This window comes from Mustela erminea, chromosome 12, assembly GCF_009829155.1.
Source record: "Mustela erminea isolate mMusErm1 chromosome 12, mMusErm1.Pri, whole genome shotgun sequence".
Lineage (NCBI taxonomy): Eukaryota > Metazoa > Chordata > Mammalia > Carnivora > Mustelidae > Mustela > Mustela erminea.
In genome coordinates this window covers 80,368,798-80,389,348 of record NC_045625.1, presented here as the reverse complement: position 1 = coordinate 80,389,348, position 20,551 = coordinate 80,368,798, and the positions used below count along the sequence as shown (strand labels likewise).

General features: G+C 43.5%; 1 long non-coding RNA gene across 1 annotated transcript in view; it reads left to right on the top strand.

Moving 5' to 3' along the window:
* Positions 1-2,176: 2,176 nt before the first annotated feature.
* Positions 2,177-20,551, top strand: part of LOC116570860 — a 36,101-nt gene continuing 17,726 nt past the window's right edge. Inside the window, exons 1-2 of the long non-coding RNA XR_004277583.1 lie at positions 2,177-2,265; positions 13,624-13,717. This is a non-coding gene — a long non-coding RNA (uncharacterized LOC116570860). The remainder of the gene's footprint in view (positions 2,266-13,623; positions 13,718-20,551) is intronic.

Sequence of the window (20,551 nt, the reverse complement as noted above, 5' to 3'; positions counted from 1 at the left end):
GAGCCCGACGCGCGGCTCGATCCCAGGACCCTGGGATCATGACCTGAGCCGAAGGCAGAGGCCCCAACCCACTGAGCCACCTAGATGCCCCAGTAAATAAAATCTTTAAAAAAAAATTAAATTAAGTTGAAGTTTTCAGTAAGTGTAGCACTCTGAAGTTCAAACAAAATATGTATCTAGCAGCATCTGGGTGGCTCATTGGGTTAAAGCCTCTGCCTTCGGATCAGGTCATGATCCCAGGGTCCTGGGATTGAACCCCATGTAGGGCTCCCTGCTCAGTGGGGAGTCTGGTTCTCCCTCTGCAACTCCCCCTGCTTGTGCTCTCTCTCACCCACACACACAGTCTCTCTCTCAAATAAATAAAATCTTAAAAAAAAAAAAAACACCATAAACAAAAACCCAAAGAACAAAATATATCTCTAAGCTTGATTCAGCCAGTATTTTACATATCTTTGGATTAGAAAGCATTGGGCTTTTCTGCTGGACTTAAAAGCCATTGCTGGCCACTGCTTAGCGTGGGGAGGAGAAGGCATGGGGATTGGGGGAGGAAGGGGAGACGGGCCAATTTGGTCCAGTTATTCTGTGATGATCGCCGCAAGCAGATCTTTTAATTGATTAAGTCAGGTGGTCAAACAATCACCTTTGGAGAATTTTCTGGGTGTTAGTAACCGAGCTAACATGACTGTGTTACGTCATGACTATGGGCTTCCATTTTCTTCAGAGAGGACTGCTCTTTTCTTGGGCTGCTGTGTTTTGGACTATGGTTTCTCTCCTCTTACTACTCTGTGTCCCCTCCCTCCAGTGTCTTTAGTCTGATGATCTGTGTTCCCTTTCTTTTGTCTTGGGAGCTGTTAGAAATCGGTTCTTTAAAAAATACTCCTTTCTTCGATTACAACAGAATTTCAGACAGGATGGTAAATAGGTACATGCTCTCATTCCATCATTTTGGGGAAAAAAATGTAAAAAAATAAAATGAACTGCAATATACACAGAGTGGTTTAATACATGAAATGCTTCTAGTACCCTTGATGTTGCTGCGTACACCCCAGAAGCTCCCAGAAGGAGCCATTGTTCTGAGTTCGTGTTCTGTCATCTGCATGGGCCCCTTTCTATGTCTGCACATCCCTAAACTCTACACACATGCACATACACACACACGTGTGCTTTTAGTGTATGTATATGTGTGTATAGTATGGGTATAATATATATATTATCATAAATGTATTATGTATTACATTATTATTTACTATAAATATAACATATATTCTCATTGTGCTTGGTTTTATACTATGTAGAAATGGCACGATATTATACACATCTTTCTGTAACTTACTGTTTTTCCTGTTTTCATTCCTTTTCACTGCTTTTGGAGTATTCCATTTTATGAGAATGCCGCAATTCATTGCTTCAAAATTTTATCAATCTAGCAAACTTCTGTAACCTAACTAATGACATTTTTTGGCTTACATTCTAGATTCTATATACTATAGTATAGTATATTCTATATACTATAGCTATAACAGTTTTTATTTTTGTTTGTGTTTGCCCATATATTCAAGTATCTAGTTTCAATTTAATTACTAACGGTTTTTCTGTGTCCTTATTTATTTGTTTACTTATTTTTTTTTAAAGATTTTTTATTTATTTATTTGACAGGCAGAGATCACAAATAGGCAGAAAGGCAGGCAGAGAGAGAGGAAGGGAAGCAGGCTTCCTGCTGAGCAGAGAGCCTGACGCGGGACTCGATCCCAGGACCCTGAGATCACGACCCGAGCCGAAGGCAGCGGCCCAGCCCCACTGAGCCACCCAGGCGCCCCTATTTGTTTACTTATTTTTTAAGATTTTATTTGAGAGTAAGAAAGAGAGAGAGACCGGCAGCGAGAAAGAGCAGGAGTGGGGAGGAGAGGGAGAAGCAGGCTGCCTGCTCAGCAAGGAGCCCAGTGCAGGGTTTGATCCCAGGACCCTGAGATCATGACTTGAGTAAAGGCAGAGCCACCCAGGTGCCCCTCTCTCTGTTCTTATGTCTTGGGTTTTTCTCTTCCATAAAGGATAGGATTCGATTTTTAAGTTTCCCAGTCTGACAATCTCAGTTTTTGTTTCGTTTTTAATTTTTTTAGGTAGGTTCCACACCCAGCTTGGAAGCAAGGAGCCCAGTGCAGGGCTTGAGCTCACTCACGATCCTGAGATCAAGACCTGAGCTAAGATCAAGGTCGGATATTTAACCGACTGAGTCACCCAAGCACGCTAATCTTGGTTTTTTAACAGGTAAATTGGATTCATTTATACTTTTTGTGACTCCTGATATATTCAAATTTATTTTTAACTTCCCCTTTGTTTTCTCATCCTGATTTTTCTATATTCTGTCTTTTTTCATTATTGCTTTCTTCTGAATTTATTTATTTATTTTTAACCCCCCCCCCCCCACTTTTCTTGGAGAGAGAGAGAGAGCAAGAGAGTGTGTGCAGGGAGTGGGGCAGAGGAAGAGGGAGAGAGAGAGAATCTTAAGCAGGCTCCACACCCAGCAAGGAGCCCAATTTGGAGATTGATCTCATGACCTGAGCCAAAATTGTCAGATCTTAACTAACCGAGCCACCCAGGTGCCCCACTTCTGAATTTATTTTTAATAAATATCTTTACTTTTTAAAAAAATAGTTTAAAATTCTTTTTAAATAAAGCTTACTTTCTTTTGCTTTGCAATTTATATACTCATTTCTTTTTCTTTTCTTTTTTAAAAAATATTTTATTCTTAAGTAATCTCCACATTCAGTGTGGGGCTTGAACTCACAATCCTCAGATCAAGAATTGCATCTTCTACCAACTGAGCCAGCCAGGCGCCCCTCATTTCTTTTTCTTTAATGAGTAGACTTAATTATTTTTTTCAGATAGTCAGGTATGCAGAGAAACTTTTGGTATATCTTACTACTCAAAATATGGTTCATGAGCCAGTAGCATCAGGAATCACTTGAGAACTTGTTAGAAATGCAGAATCTCAGGCCCTACCCCCAACCTACTGATTCAGAATCTGCATTTGAACAAGATCTCCAGTTGAATCATTTGTCCATTAAGTGAGAGAAGCAGTGGTTTAATGAATACCTGTCTCCTATATTTAACATATATTAATATTTTGCCATAATTCCTTTATATATTTTCTTACATATTTAAAAGTAATTGCAGGAAGTATGACATTTATACTTTGAATAATTTCATAGAGAGCTCTTAAAATAAGGACATTTCTACATATTCATAAAATCATCATCATTTTTTAAAAGATTTTTAAAAAATTTATATATTTATTTTAGAGAGTGAGAGAGAGCACACATGTAAGCGTGGGGAGGAGCGAAGAGAGAGGGACAAGCAGACTCTGTGTTGAGCCTGGAGCCTGGTGCAGGGCTCAGTCTCAGGACCCAGAGATCATGATCTGAGCCAAAACCAAGACTTGGATGCTTAACTGAGCCACCCCGGTGCCCCAAACCATTATCATACTTAACAACATTAACTGTTAGTTACTAATATCACTTAGTACCTAGTTAGTATTCTTTCTGGTTAGGGCTGTTGAGTTACTCTTTTTCTTTTCTTTTTTTCTTTTTTAAAGATTTTATTTACTTATTTGACAGACAGAGATCACAAGTAGGCAGAGAGGCAGGTAGAGAGAGAGAGAGAGGAGGAAGCAGGCTCCCTGCTGAGCAGAGAGCTCGATGCGGGTCTCAATCTCAGGACCCTGGGATCATGACCTGAGCCGAAGGCAGAGGCTTTAACCCACTGAGCCAACAAGGCGCCCCTCACATACTATTTATATCAGGGTTTCCATTCTATCTTTTTTTGTTTTTCCTTCAAATTAGACTACATTATTACTGACTTATATTGTCAGTCTCTATATGTTTATATATATGTTATATATGTTTGTGCGTGTATATATGTGTGTATATTTATATATAGAGAGAGTAATCCCTCTACCCACCATGGGGTTCGAACTCAGGATGCCAAGATCAAGAGTTGCATGCTCCCCCAGCTCAGCCAGCCAGGTGCCCCTCTTATTTGTTTATATTTACCAGCACGTTCGCTGCTTCTTTATCCCCTCCCCCCATTAACTTCTGTCTCCTGTGATTATTTTCCATCTTTAAGAATGTCTTTTAGCGTTTCCCTAGTGAGGGAGTCTTTTGGTGGTAAGCAATCTCAGTTTTACTAAGGAGGAAGAGTTTTACTGAGTATGTGGCTGTGGTTGAGTGTTGTTGTCCTTGGTCCCCCCCCAGACCACTCCAAAGTGCTGGTGTCCCACTTCACACTGTGACTTCCTTCTATAGGGTCTCTTTTGTGTGTCCTGTGCTGCTTTCTCTGTTGTGATTATTTTTGTTATAACTCCTTTGTGTGTCCTGTGCTGCTTTCTCTGTTGTGATTATTTTTGTTATAACTCCTTTGTGTGTCCTGTGCTGCTTTCTCTGTTGTGATTATTTTTGTTATAACTCCTTTATTTTGTGAAGGACACTCTAAGTGGCATCTTCAATAAGGGGCACGTGAGACAAATTTTTGGAGCCCTTGCATGTCTATAAATGTTTTTGCCTTTACACACGATTTGTAACTTGATATGGAATTTGACAGCCATGGTTCCTTGTTTAAGTAATCGTCCTAACGTCTTTCAGGATTGCCGTTGAGAATTCAGTGTCCTTTTGAGTCCCCATCCTTTTGATTTTCCTCTCTGAAACTGAAGAATTAAATCCTTAATTTACTTTGTTCCTCCAGAATTTTGTTACAGTATGCTGGGGGTCCTTTTCACTTATTTACATCAGGTGAACCCTTTCAACTTGAAAACTATGTTTTTCTGTTCTGGATTTTTTTTTTTTGATATCAATTCTTTCATAATTTTATTCCTTTTGTTTTATCTGTTCACCTTTTCTGGAACTGCTATGAGTTACTTAATAGGTATCTTTGATTTTTTTTTTCTCTCGGTCTATTATCTTTTCTCCCTTATTTTCTTTATCTTTTATAGTTCTACAGTTTATAGTTCTCTTGTAGTTCTATAGTTTACTTCATCTTGTAGTCCAATCCTTCTGTTGAATTTTTAAGAACTCTGATTTTTCAAGAACTTTAAAAATTTTTGATTTTTCAAGGCACCCCGTTTAGTTTTTATGGGTGAAACATATTTTCTTATCTTGCTGAAGATAATGATAATATCTAAAAAGTATATTATCCCAGGGGCACCTGGGTGGATCCGTCCTTAAGCATCTGCCTTCAGCTCAGGTCATGATCCCAGGCTCTCTGGATCGAGCCCCCATCAGGCTCCCTTGCTCAGCAAGAAGCCTGCTTCTCACTCTACCTCTGCCTGCTTCTCTCCTTGCTTGTGGTCTCTCTCTCTGTCAAATAAATAAATAAAATATTAAAAGAAAAAATATTATTCTGTTTTGTACATTATACCTGTTTCCCCTGGATTCCTTTCCTGTTATCTTTGTTTCGGGCTTCTATTTTTCCTACTTGAAGCTTTCAACAAACGTCTGTCGACCCTTGATTCATAACAAATAGCATGTTCTATGAAGGGAGTTTGAGAGGAAATTAAAAGATAAAAAAGATTTTCTTGGCTATTGTTTTGAACTAAGCACTTAATTTTTGATTGTCATCCTTTCAACTTTACATATTATTATTGTTTTTCAATAACCTTGACTTGTTTATAATATGACTATGTTTTCTACAGGTGAATGTAAATTTAGGCATAAGCTTAGAGGAGATTTTTAAAAAAATAAAACATTTAAAAATGTTTTTAAAAAGATTTTATTTATTTATTTCACAGAGACACAGCGAGAGAGGGAACACAAGCAGGGGCAGAGAGAGAGGGGGAGAAGCAGGCTCGCCGCGGAGCAGGGAGCCAGATGTGGGGCTCAATCCCAGAACCCTGGGATCATGACCTGAGCTGAAGGCAGATGCTTAGAGACTGAGCCACCCAGGCGCCCCCATGAGATTTTTTAAAAAAGATTTTCTATCTTAAGTCATCTCTACACCCACCGTGGGGCTTGAACTCATAACCCTGAGATTAAGAGTTTTGTGTTCCATCAACTGAGCCAGCCAGGTGTCCCCGTTGTAGATTTTTAATAGTATTGACTACAAGCAAGTATTTCTTTGTCTTAAGTTTTGAGGGCTGACACTTTGCCCATTCATACTTATTAGAGCACAAGACTATGAATTCGGAGGACTGGGTTCTACTTCCTGATTTTTTCTGTGATATCATCAGTGAATCTGAAATTCAGCTCCCTTGTGTGTAAATGAAATCCATTTTCCTCACTGCGCCATTAATGGGGATCAAATGTGATAAACCAATTGTCTTCACTCCCAAGCCATCAGTCTAGATGTCCTTCAAACCGTCCGTCCCACAGAGACCTGTAAGCATGACACTTGCTCCCCAAGATGTTATTCTTTCAGAAAAGATTACTTTTTGGCTGAGGTTGGCCAACAGCTGGCTCATTTTAATTTGTTACGATTTTCTTGTTTGCTCTTGTTTCCTAACCTCGTCTGTTTTCCATTTGTTGGAATATGAATGAGAATCCCGCGGCCATATTCTACTCTATTCAGCCCCCGATTCGTCTTTTATAAACAAATGTGGTTGTGTGAAGTTGATGTCCGAAAAGTGATTTGAGTCCAGTAATCATCTTGGGCGAGTCAGACAGGTGGCAACTGAAAGCACAAAGGAATAATCCGTAAGTGACTAAGGCAAAAAGTAATCCCCTTCAGAACCAGGTCAAGCAGTTTATTTAGGGCTAGGATAGTGACTCAGCTCTCGAGGCTTGTACTTCCAGGTTGAGGGACTTGCGAGGTGTTTTGAAGAGTGTGTGCGTAGCTTGGTGGGAGGATCTATTCATCCTTCTGGAAGAGTCACTTTGCGTCTCTCTGTGTCTCTCCCTGGCTCTGGCTCTCACCCTCTTTAACTGCCTTTTGTTCTTTCTCTCAAGAAGGGAAACATAAGTGGGGAAGTTTAATTTCAGTCCCCAAGAGGATCACAGAGGACATCAGAGAGTAGCTAGTGATTGATTAGCTGTAAGAAAAAAAAAAATATATGCATAGTTTTCTTCAAAAACAACCCATAGTCACCCCAAGCCATGACACAAACAGATAGGAGACGAGTAATTAAGCCCAGGTTTCTAAGATAATGATCCAGGGAAGACGTAGTACAGAGATAAAGAAGAATAGGCCTGTATTTATTGAGCCTGTGTGCTATGTGGAAAGCTGTGGCAATAAATGGCAAAAATAATACACGATTCAAAGTCCTTTGGCTAAATAGAGCCAGGTAAAAATAAATGAGTAACATCGGCAAAGTAGATTGTGTTTCTGTGCATGAGGAGACGTTGTTATAAACCATAAATCCATTCACTTCAGACATATGTTAGGCATACAACAGGGACAAAGAAATTGTTCTAGAAATTGGAAGAAGCTATAAAATAAATAAGACATTGTTAAGGAAATAAAGGGATTTCCCATTTTATATGTATTTCACTTGTTCAGATTATGTGGTTCTTGTATTGCGCTGTGTTATGTTCTCATTTGTGTTATTCCTGCTGAGGCTGTGGGATAAAACTTCTTGCTCTCTTTACCTGCCCTAAAGAAAGCTGGGGAAGAGAGACCAGCTATTAGTCAACAAGCCAGACCCCAGAGGGCTCTCAAAACTCAGATCCATACAGCGTAAGCCGTATCACAGGGTTGGATCTTGCTCTGTTTTGTTTGTTTGTTTGGTTTTTTTTTGGTTGTTGTTTGACTGTTTTCCTCCTGAGTCTTAAGTAAGGTCTCCTTGTGATGTTCTGATCTTGTTTTACCTGTACTTCTGACCATGCAAAGAAGGGTCTTAGGTGCTTGTGAACGGTGGTTCTCAAAGTTGGTCTCTGGACCAGCAGCATTAGCCTTGACCTGGGAACTCATTAGTAATGCACATTCTTAGATCCTACCCCGACATCCTAGATCTGGAAGTCGGGGATGGGGAAGGGGGCGCCCTAGGGATGTGTCCCCTCTACCAGGGCATCCTGAAGCTGGCTCACTGTTGAGTGCCACTGCTTGCTCGAGAACTGAAGGAGAACAGCGCCCTCTGGAGCTCAATCCAGGTGAAGCAGGAGAGCAATGTTCTTGGGAGAACATCGCTCAGAGAGGTAAGAGTGAATCTCCCAGACAAAGGAGAATTGAGCAAAGCGGTAGAGTGTTATTAAGCACGGAGACAGAAAAAGCTCTCAGGAATGAGAGGGGACCTGACCAGGTTGCCAGTGTGGGCCCTTCACCTGTGGCCTTGTATTAGGACTTTACCAGGACCCTTGTCAGTTATCAGGTCAGTGGCCTGGGAACAGACTTGATCCTTTTTTTTTTTTTTTTAAGCATCTATCTATCTATCTTTAAATATTTTATTCATTTATTTGACAGAGAGAGAGATTACAGGCAGGCAGAGAGGCAGGCAAAGAAGGGGGCAGGGAGCAGGCTCCCTGCTAAGCAGAGAGCCTGATGCCGGACTCCATCCCAGGACCCTGAGATCGTGACCTGAGCCGAAGACAGAAGCTTAACCCACTGAGCCACCCAGGCGTCCCCAGACTTGATGCTCATACATTGTGTGAGGTTTTGTTTCTGTGATATCTTTGATCTATATATATATGTTGCTAGGTCTGGTTAATCTTTATAGTGACCTTTTCCTTTGGGGTCTGGTTCCTTTTTGTAAGGTTACTATTATTTTCTGTTACTATTATTTTCTGTTTCCCACAGAGCCTGGGTGGGACCCCTGTGCTTTCCCTACCTGAAGTCCCATCCTCTTCCTATTCACAGCGGGGAAGGGGTAGGAAGTCAGGGTTTCCAAGCCCATTTGTCTCTTCCCACACGAAGATACTTCTACCACAGTCAGTTTGGAAGGCTCTGGATTGATGTAATTAAGGGATATTGCTGTTCTTTCATAATAGTCCAGGCTCTCAAGATGGATGCATATGGGTAAACTTGAAAATCAGTTATTTACTCTTCTATTTTCTTTTTCCAGTTCTGGTGTTTATATCACTCCCTTACCGAAAAGCTTCAGTGCTTTTCCTTTTTTTTTTTTTTTTTTTTTTAAAGATTTTATTTATTTATTTGACAGACAGAGATCACAAGCAGGCAGAGGCAGGCAGAGAAAGAGAGGGAAGCAGGCTTCCCACTGGGCAGAGAGCCCGATGTGGGGCCCGATCCCAGGATCCTGGGATCATGACCCTAGCCGAAGGCAGAGGCTTTAACCCACTGAGCCACCCAGGCACCATTCAGTATTCTCCTTAACCAGCCGTCTGGGCCTGATCTGCTGTGCCTCTGCCTGGGGACCTATTCTACTCTCAGCTCTCTCTTCTTCTTCTTCACCTGGCAAGGTCTTGCTTCCTTTCTTCTGCACTCTAGTATCTCTTGCTACAGCTGCGAGGTGTCAGTTTGCAGCCTAGTCCCCTCTCTAGACTGAGCTCCTTGAGGGCAGGGAAGGCTTGCTAATACTTTTTATTCCCAGCGTTTAGCACAGGGGCTGCTTAACAACAGGTGATTGTAAAATCATTTCCAAATGAATAAACGGATGAGTGTAATTCGAAGTCTGGTTGGTAGAGCTAGTTGCTGTTCCTCGAACTTCCCACTTGTCCGTTCCCCAGACAGTCCCTTTCAATGTGACATGCCCTCCTGTGTCCACCTGTAGCCTCTCTAAATTCCACCTGTCCCTTAAGGTTCACTCATTGCAGTTGTTGGATAAACATGTGGGAGCCAACGGTGGCGAATGGATATGCACTTGGTCAGGTGCAGCCGTCAGCTGGCAGGTGTCCTGAGTCACACTGTTCTCAGGGCAAAGTGTATACATGATAAAATAGCACCAGTAGTGACAATCACATTAATCTATAATATTAATGGGTTATATTGATTGAGTTCTTATCATGTGCTAAGCCTTGTACTAAGCCTTTTGCATATATTATTTAATTCTTAAACTAGCCCATAAGGAAAGTGTTGGTATCTATAAAACAATGTAGGCTTTAGAGGGGTTAAATAATTTGCCCATAGTCATGGAGCTAGAAATGTCAAAGCTAAGATTAAAATCTAGATCTGGTCAACTTCAAAGTCAGTGCTTTACACTTGAAGCTAAATAGATCACTGACAAAATATATAGGTATTAGAGACCCTGCTAATGTAGAATTGTGAATCTGACCAGACCAGCAAAAAGCCCGAACTCCTATGCCATTCAATGAACGAACTGATATTTATCGAGCACCTAATATGGGGCAGGTATTGTTCTAGGAGGGAGAGGGTGTAGCAGGTGAATAAGACAGAAAAGATCCCTGCTCTCGGGGAAGTTACTTTCCAATAGGAGAACCTCTTGGAAGAGATAACATTTGAGCAGGCTGTGGATAACCCGGAAAAGCCATGGGAAGAGTCTATTTCAGGTAAAGGAAGGAAGGGAAAAAGGCCCTGAGGCTAGGAAAACTGGTGGAGGGACCAGCACCCACAAAGCAGTAAGTGGAATTGACCTTGGATCAAGTTTTGGGGCACAGGTTCTGTAGAGTGGGCGCCAAACCCCGACTATGGTGGCCCCGAAGTTGAAGGTAACCACAGGAGACTGGGTTCTGCATGCCGCCAGGCATTTCCCTACTTTGTTCCCTTTTCAGGGTAATTTTGCAAGAACAAAGCCTCATTGTCACTGAGGGTCTCTGCACAATGGCAGGATCCTGTTCCCACAGTCTGTAGGGTTAACATTAAGAGTTAAAGTGAGGCCCAAGTGAGAGTGACTCCTTTGGTTAAGGACATACAATTGAAAAGCAATGATGAAGCCAACTCAAAGTCAGTCTTCTTTCTCTTATCACTGTGCTCTAACAGTTATGTACAAGGTCATTGCTAAACTACATGTTTTATGGGGGCAGACCATTCCCACAGCAGTCCTCCTGACATCTTACCGTTCTGGTTCCAAACCCCTTTCACGACGCCCTTTTTGCTCCTTCTTCTTCGGCCTCCATCTTGATGTCTTCCATGTGTTCTCTCCTGGGTCGGGCTTCCCTCTCAGTGACTGTTGCCTTCTTATGGGTGCTGTGAGGATCTCCCTGTCTTGTTTGGGGGCTCACAGCTCTTCTCTTCACAAAAAGACTTCCCTACACCATGCCGCTCACCTACTTTTGTCTGAAGTGATTCCTCCTTCAGAGCATCCCTAAGAAAGAAGGCCTCCGGGATGTGCGGAGCCCTTCGGCTCTGGTGACCACAGCACTGGCTGTGAGTGGCCGTGGCCAGTCACTGTGACATACTGCCCGAGATACCTGCGTCCTTACACCTTTGTGGAGCAGGTCCACTTCTGGAGAAAGATCTACGGAGCATCTCCCATAGGCCAGGTGCTGTCTGTAGACACTGGGGGAAGGGCTGTCAGCCAGACAGGGCTCTTGCTCCTGGAGAGAAATGTTCATAAGAGAGTAAATGAGCAAAGTAAGTCAGATGATGATAAGTACCATCAGGAAAAGAAAAGAGGGCGTGCTAGCAAGGTTGGGGGGCAGCACCACTCAGACTAGGCAGGTGCTGTGGGGACAGGGGGACGCAGAAGCTCCCAGCAGGTACTCGTCAGACCACGGACCAAGCAGTTTTGAAACATCTGGAGGGAGAGCATTACAAGCAGGGAAACACCAGGGCAAAGTTGCAGAGCTATGCGTAAACGTGGGGTTTAATGAATAGAAAGAAGCCCATGTACATAGAGCAGGGGGAGGGGAAAGGAAGTGTAGGGGTGAGGTCGGAAGGCGAAGGCCACGCTAAGGAGTTTAGATTTGTTCTAAAGACGGGTGAGTGACCCGGTATTACATACATACAAGTCATATTCCTCACTTCATTTAATCCTCTCAACAGATAGTGAGGTAACTCGTGCTTAAAAACAGAGAAAAGAAGATACTGAAAAGTTTAGCTTGGATCCAAAAGCCACCAAGCCAGGACTGAGCAGAGCCTGAAACCTGGATCTAAACTCCCAAGGACAGTGTTGTCCTATGGGCCCCCGCTGAGTTCAAAATAGGAGCAATGGCCGGGGCGGGCGTGTGGGTACGGTGTTTCTTTGTGCACATTCTAGATAAATGACAGAGGAATTGGGGGATGGCACGTCCTAGAGGGATGTATTTCTTTCTTCCTTTAAAAATTTTTTTTGATTCCAGTATAGTTAACACACAGTGTTACATTAGCTTCAGGTGTACCACGTAATGATTCACTAGTTCTGCTCCTTCCTCAGTGCTCAACCTAAGTGCCCTCCTCACTCCCCAACACCTGTTCCGCCCATTCCCCCTCCCCCACTGGCAACCATCAGTTCGTTCGCTAAGAGTCTGCTTTGTTGTTTGTCTCTTCTTATCAGTTTGTTTTGTTTCTTAAATTCCACATATGAATGAAATCACACTGTATTTGTCTGAACTCTTGACTCACTGCACTTGGCATTACACCCTCTGGATCTGTCCATGTTGTTGCAAATGGCTAGATCCCATTCCTTATTACTGCTGAGTCATATTCTGTGTGTGTGTGTGTGTGTGTGTGTGTGTGTGTGTGTGTCTCACATCTTTTATATCTGTTCATCCATCCATGGACACTCAGGCTGCTTCCATCATTTGGCTGTTGTAAATAATGCTGCAATAAACACAGGTCTGCATGTATCTTTTTGAATTAGTGTTTTCATATTCTTTGGTAAATACCCAGTGGTGGAATTACTGATTCATATGGTAATTCTATTTTTATTTTTGGGGGGAGGAATGCATTTCTTTCTTTTTTTTTTTTTTAAGTTTAGGGGCGCCTGGGTGTCTCAGTGGGTTAAGCCGCTGCCTTTGGCTCGGGTCATGATCTCAGGGTTCTGGGATCGAGTCCCACATCGGGCTCTCTGCTCAGCAGGGAGTCTGCTTCCCTCCCACTCTCTCTGCCTGCCTCTCTGCCTACTTGTGATCTCTCTCTGTCAAATAAATAAATAAAATCTTTAAAAAAAAAAGTTTATTTATTTTTTGTAAGCTCTGTGCTCAGTGTGGGACTCAAACCCACCACCCTGAGATCAAGAGTCTAACATTCTTCTGAGTTAGCCAGGCACCACTGGGAATGCCTTCCTTCCTTCCTTCCTTCCTCTTTCTTTTTTTATTTCTTTCTCTCTCTCTCTCATATTATTTATTTATTGGGGGGAGGAGGGGCAGAGGGAGAGGGAGAAAGATTCTTAAGCAGACTCCTCCATAGGCGAGGAGCCTGACTCAGGGCTCTAATTCATGACCCTGAGATCATGACCTGAGCCCAAACCAAGTGTCATACACTTAACCAACTATGCCTCTCAGGTGCCTTGGGAAATGTGTTTCTTCCTGAACCAGTATATGCAGCAGAAGTTCAGCTAGCTTTGGAAGAGGTTAAAGATTTCTGGAAGATGGAGGAACTAGCTCCCAAATCCTCAGGATTTTCAGAGTTCTGTAGGATTAAAGAATAATAGTGACACTGCAGTAGCTCAGTTTTGCGGAACACTTCCTATGTGCCAGGCACTGGTGTAAATGCTTACACACACACACACACACACACACACACACACACACCAGTTACAGGCAGGGGAGAAGGCAGGGACAAAGTTCCTGAGATACTAATAAGCCTGGCAGTTTGAGGAATTGAAAGAGGTCAGTGTACTAAGAGCAGTCATGCTTTTTCTCTTCACAGCCAGCCAGTGAGGAAGGTATTGTCATTATCCCCATGTCGCAGATAAGGAACTGAGGCCTACAGAGGGTAATAATTGGCCCAAGATCACACAGCAGTAAGTGGCAAGCACTCCCGAGCCTGTACTTCCCAGCCATCCCATGCTGGTATTTATCAAGTGGACAATACGGAGAGCTCAGCCCTGGAAGGTGGCCGTTCTCAGCTTCCTTCTTTGATAGTTAATGAAGTTCAGAGACCATCTGTAAATCTCCCAGTGTGGTTCAGTGAGCTGGGACTCACATCCAGATGTGCCTGATGCTTAAATCCATGCTCTTTGCTTTACATTCTGCTGCCTCTTTGGCTCTCCAAGGAGGACCCGTCTCTTAAACTGACCATATAGTGGGCCTTTCCCAATTTGAAGTGCAGGGCTCAAAACTGAGGTCAACCGCATTTCAGGTGTTCTTGTTACTAATCCATTGCATTATTAAAGATTTGTTTATTTATTTGTCAGAGAGAGAGAGAAAGCACAAGCAGGGGGAACAGCAGGCAGAGGGAGAAGTAGGCTCCCTCCTGAGCAAGGAGCCCGATATGGGACTCGATCCCAGGACCCTGGGGTCACGACCTGAGCTGAAGGCAGACACCGGACTGAGCCACCCAGGCATCCAAATCCATTGAATTATTAATCATATTGAAAAAAGGTAGCTCTTGAGTCCTGCTGAGAGAAGGGTTATAGGACTCACGGTGCAAGACCCTCTCAGAGGTGATAACCAAGAATGTGACTTTAAAGGCTAAAGCCACAGCTTCTTCCACGAGCAAGAGTCAGACAGTGACGACCAGCAGGGAACAAGGCAGGTGCATCAAGTGACTTTCGGGGGAACCTCATTACGTACTCAGAGCAACAGACCTCCTAGTCGGTCTTACTCTTTTTCATGTTTCCTCCATGCTCTGACTCGTTCAATACTCTTTTACCTTTCATATCTCCCAAGAGACAGGCATATGGTGACTTCAGTTTTTGGCTGAGAGGATTCCCTGGTCATTCATGTACTCAGATTCTTCTGCTCTTATTGCTGTGAATACTTTTTTTTTTTTTTTAAAGATTTTATTTATTTAACAGAGAGAGATCACAAGTAGGCAGAGAGACAGGCAGAGAGAGAGGAGGAAGCAGGCTCCCTGCTGAGCAAAGAGCCCAATGCGGGGCTCGATCCCAGGACCCTGGGATCACGACCTGAGCCAAAGGCAGAGGCTTTAACCCACTGAGCCACCCAGGTGCCCCTGTGAATACTTTTTCATATTCCTCGTTAGTCTTAAGTATTTCCTGTGATTATTTCCTGACAGCTTCTTCCAAATATATTACAAAGTATAATTATGCATGTGTATGTGTTTTGATGTGTTTGAGGGTCAAGGGACCATTTGTAATGACTATTCTGTGTTCATGTTGAAGTTCTACTATAGCCTTTAATAACCATGAAATTTTTACAGGAACAACCTTTTGAAATCTGAAGTTCAATGCCAAGATAATTAACATTTTAGACAATAAGTTTCAGGAATAACAGACCTACTGGAATGTTAGTTAAATTGGCATCTATATTTAATCTTGTTAAAAATTCTTTAAAGGTTTTTACTGCTTATTTTTCTAGAGCTTTCTAATCTTATGAAAAGAAATGAAACAGAGCTTTTAAAACGGTGTATTACACTGAATCTATGTAGTAGACTGGTAGTGTGGCCACGAGTCAATTATAACAAAACCCCAAAACTGTATGAACATTGTCCGTCAACCTATGATTATGAAGGTCTTACGAGCCAAAGAAAAGATTTGTGTCCACAGGGCTCAGAATTCATGAGGTTATATTATTGCTATAGATTATTACTTTGATTGATATTCAAGGGTAACCCTGCCAACCGTAGCCTGGCTGTGAGGGGAGTTAATGGCTTCAGAAGCAGTCCTCAGCCAATACGGGAAGGGAGCCAGGGAATAAATGTTCCAGCCTTCCATCGTTCGAGTAGACAGTTCTACTTTTTGGGAGGTACCAGGAGTCAAAGTAGGAGTGACCTTGACAATGCACACTTAACATTGGCTTTTCTTCTGTCCCTGAATCACTTTCCCTCACCCCTGTTTCCCAGAATCACCTCACTCAAGTCGAAGTCCTAGTCTCTGGTTCAGCCTTAGGGAAAATCTAAACTAGGACATTTGGTACCAGAACTAGCCCAAGGATACAGACGCATCACAGTGGGCTTACCGACACATCTTACCTATACAGATAACATGGCTAGTGGTGAGTGGGGTGGCCTTAATCCATTGCATGTGATAGCATCCCAGTCACAAAGGCTCTCGGTGGATGGCTTGGGATGAGGTATAAGTGAAAGGAGAAGTACTGAGTTGGTCAGAGGCCCGGCACTTGAGTGGTGGGGGGCAAGGTTAATTCTAAAGATGATGGAGTTGGCTGGATGTCTGCCTTGGAATCTTTGAAGGAAAAGAAGAAGACATGCAGGTCAGCCAACTGTTACTTCAAGGGAAGCTGTAAAAGCCAGAAGGCTTGTTTGGCAGCATATGAAGAGTTTTGTCTCTCTGTAGGGCAGCCTTGCTAACAATCAGGCCTTCAATTTAATAATAAGGTGGCAGGGCTGCCAGGAACCCCAGAATGCGCAGCTTCCACCAGTCTCCTATGCTAAATCAGGGCTCCAGGATAAAGCCAGTTGCGAGGATGTGTCTGAGAACCTTAGGCCCCTCCCTGTATTCCTCTGAACCCACCCCGCTGGCAGGAGTGACCATCCTTGCTTGGGGAGAGAGAGCAGCCTCCCTTGCAAGAAGGTCTTGCAGAGCCCTTACCTAAGGTAGGCTGTGTTGCAAGATGATGTTTGTCCTCAAGATTCGACACTCTCTTCCCCACCCTCCAGCTCATGGCCTCCAGACCAATAACTGTGGTCAAGTCTCAGCATATGCCAAGAGGGGAGGTTTAACACCTGCTAGGGAAGAAATAGATATTCACCAATAATTGCAGGGCATGGCTAGTATGTACTTTGTAGAACCAAGGGAACATGTTTAGGAATGGATTTTGAGAATATTGAGTTGGGTGAGGAGGTGAAGGAACAATATAAAACTGGTTAGCAACAGTGAAATGATTCTGGAACACTCTCCCATGATTCCGGATTAAATGTCCTGGTAAACAAACATGCAGCTGATTCCCATATGCTGTTGGGTGGCTCCTTGAAGCTTAGTCATGATATGGAAGCGTATGGAGGAAGGGGTCATTACGCTCAGAGAGTGGGCATGCTAGAATAGATTTATTACATGAGCTCAGAGAAGCTCCCTGCTGACTAGATTCTCAAAGAGGGCTCAGAAGGTACTCCTTTTGTTAAAGTGATGAGGAATGTACTAGGGAAGGGCACCAGAATCATTGAAACATCAGTGGTGGTTGCCTTTATAGGTTGGGACTGACAATAGTAGGAGCCATTGCAAAATTAATCTTCCTAGCATCAGTGAGAGCAAAAGATTTCTGAATAACAGATGCCAGTGGCAGCTTCGAAGCATCGGATGCAAGGGAGACCGAACTGTTACAGTGAACAGAAATATGAGTGTCAGGCAAAGCATCTCGATTGGCAGAGATCTGCAGTGATGATTAAGACTGTGATGTTTGGGGTGCCTGGGTGGCTCAGTGGGTTAAGCCTCTGCCTTTGGCTCAGGTCATGCTCTCAGGGTCCTGGGATCGAGCCCCGTATCAGGCTCTCTGCTCAGAGGGGAGCCTGCTTCCCCCTCCCTCTCTGCCTGCTTCTCTGTCTGCTTGTGATCTCTCTCTCTCTCTGTCAAATACATAAATAAAAAATCTTAAAAAAAAAAGACTGTGATGTTCTCAGCGGTGAGACCAATGGGTCACCAACTGGGGAATGCTTGATTTGTATAACCAGCAAGAAAGTAAGGCTTGATGAGCAAAAGACGTGTTAGTTTCCACTATCAATGGTTTCTGTTCCAGTTTTCACATTTCAGTAGCTCTCACACCCAAAGCCCATCATTTGAAAGGAAGGGTGGGTGTCTGAAGGTAGGTTCCTGCGACCCTCCAGCAAGTATGTACAGGACACGTTCCTTCAGTTCTTTCCCAAAGAGAAGGACACACTGGGGAGGTTTCTGTATGAGTCCTGTTCATATAGTACAGAGTCTAAGCTCAAAATGTTAAGGGCTCCCCATTATATTCCTATTCAGTTCAGTCGCATAACCCTTGTAAAAACCAGATGGATTGTTGCTATAAAGTGGGCTACATAAACAAACCAAGGTATCCCCGATTATAGCTGCTCTGATATGTGTGGCATCTTTTTTTGGTTACAGATCTGCCACTTTGTGTGTGGCTATTGGTGTTGGGAAATGCATTTTTTCTTTCCCCAGTTCTGTCAATAAAGGTTATCCAAGGTGTTCACAACGTGGAACCAGCAGTGATACACATTTACGGACTTGGACTCAAGTTATATTAACCCTCCTGATTGCTGACATGAAATAATCCCCGTGGACCTTGACCATCTTGATATTTTATAGCATAACATAACACATTCGTCCGTTGTATCACTGATACAAGGTTAATTTGACCCAGTGAACAGCAAGTAGCAAACACTGTGGATGCTTTAGTCAGAGTTTTTTGCTCTAAACGATGAAAGAGAAAATGAAAAAGGGGCTGCCATATTGGGAAAGTTATTAGAGGTCCAATTGCTGGGGTATGCTGGGACATCTTCTTTACGTAGAAAGCCAAATCGTAGCACCTTGTACCTTTAACCATTAAGAAGGAGGCTCAGTGCCTTTTGGCCACTTGGATTTTGGACACAGCCAGTTCTGGGTAAGGACCGGAGCAAGAAAGAACTTTACTACAGATTTGGGTTATACCACAATCTGACCTAAAGCTTGTGCTAAATGGTCCAGCAGACCCAGTAGTGCTGGAACTGTCTATGTGAAAGGGGTACTGTTTAGTCTCTGACAAGCTCCAGTAGGAGAATCACAGCACAGACTGATAGGGTTCTAGACGCACTCACGCCTCCTGTAGGGGACATCCACTGCCCATAGAGAAGAGGTTCCATGATGGCTACCATGACACTGTAGAGACCGAGCCCCTGACCCTGTGATACCAAGGGAGGATGACAGTCAGGTTGCTCACCTTGGGCTGGATATTGTCACGACCACTGAGTCATAAGGAACTGCCACAATCCATTGTGTGAAGGGAAAATGGTTCATAAAGATCAGGCCCAAGCAGGTCTAGAGGGTGTCACTTTGGTGGCACTGGTGCCTTTCCCTCGGTTCATGGGGATGTTCTCATGGCAGCTTCCAGATGATCCAGTGGTAGAAGAGGAAAACTCTTGTGTCTGGTTCATGGACGGGTTGGGTCAGTACATTGAGGGAAGAAGAAAAAGGACAGCTGCCACATGACAGTCATTCACTACTGACCTTCAAGGACAGAGTGAGTACACTTGGTTCACTTGGTTCTTTGCTTTGTGTGGGAGAAGCATCCAGAGATATGGATACATACAGGTTTCTGGGCGGGGCAAATGGCTTGATTAGTTAGTCAAGGACATGAAACTAGCAGTAATGGAAGACTGAAAACATGAAGGTGGACCTATAGGATTGAACACAAGGGCATCTGCTCCAGGGAGATGCTCAATAACCAGACAGGCAGGGGATATCAGCCAGTGTCTCTCCCTGGCCACCGACTGCCTGAACATGGAGTAGCTATACTGGTAGGAAGGGAGGCTCTGCATTTTCCCAAAGAATGAGCTGCTCTCACCAAGGCGGACCTACTGGCTGCCGGCTACCGCCAGTGCTGAATTTCCAGCACGTCAGCTTCCGGGAATGACCCTGCGCCCTCAGTGGGCCGTGACACCTCGGCCAGCTGCTTGGTGGCAGGTTGGGCACATGAGGCCTCTTCCACCTTGTAGGTGACATTTCAGACCATATCATGCCCGTCTATATCTGGGCATGCTTAAGGTGAAATACAATTTCTTTTGAGAGTAGAAACATGAAAAGGATCTATAATATTCTTTGAGGTATTTCTGGTTTAAGCATAATTACTAACAATTTGGCCTCATTCCCTCTGGTTCTTCCTTTTAGTGGACATGAGGCAGGACAGTGACCCATTAGCATTTCTCATAGGAGAGGCTTTATTAAAAAAAGATGGTAAATGGCTTCTCCATCAATAAAAAGTCCCAGTCCCAACTTCTCCCTCAGGTTTTCCTGCATATATAACCCCCTCTAAATTTATTTTTTATTTTTATATTTTTGAAGATTTATTTATTTACTTTTATTGGACAAAGAGAGACACACAGAGAGAGGGAACACAAAGTAGGGGGAGTGGGAGTGGGAGAAACAGGCTTCCACTGAGCAGGGAGCCCGATGTGGGACTCGATCCCACATGACCTGGGATCATGACTTGAGCCAAAGGCAGACGCCCAGTGACTGAGCCACTCAGGCGTCCCCTCCCCCCGCAATTTCTAGCATCACTTTCTTATCATAAGCACATGGGTGCGCTAGGAGTTTGCCTCCTCTTAACAGAAGAGATTCTGACATTTTGAACCATCTCTATAGTAACAGTAATTAAAGCAGTGACTGGTCACTTCCTGCCTGCTAGTCACTAAGCTAGGCATTTTATTTACTTTCCAGAAAAACTGTGCAGGGTAAATGTTACGATCACCACATTGTTGATGTGGACACCAAGGATCGGAGAAGTAACTTGCCCACAGCCAGTCAGTTGTGCCGCTGGGATAGCGTCCACCTGTGGTGCTCAGCAGTGCATACAGGACCCTCACTTGTCTTTTGAACTTCAGAGCTACATAATCCTCTGGACCAATTCAATTCATTATACCCCAAGAATTACCTTTCCTCCCTTCTTTTTCATCATACATTTTTAACACTAGGCCCCCTCTGTTGGAGTTTGTATAACTCCTACAGGCACTGTTGTAGGATTTGGCTCATTTACTGGCAACA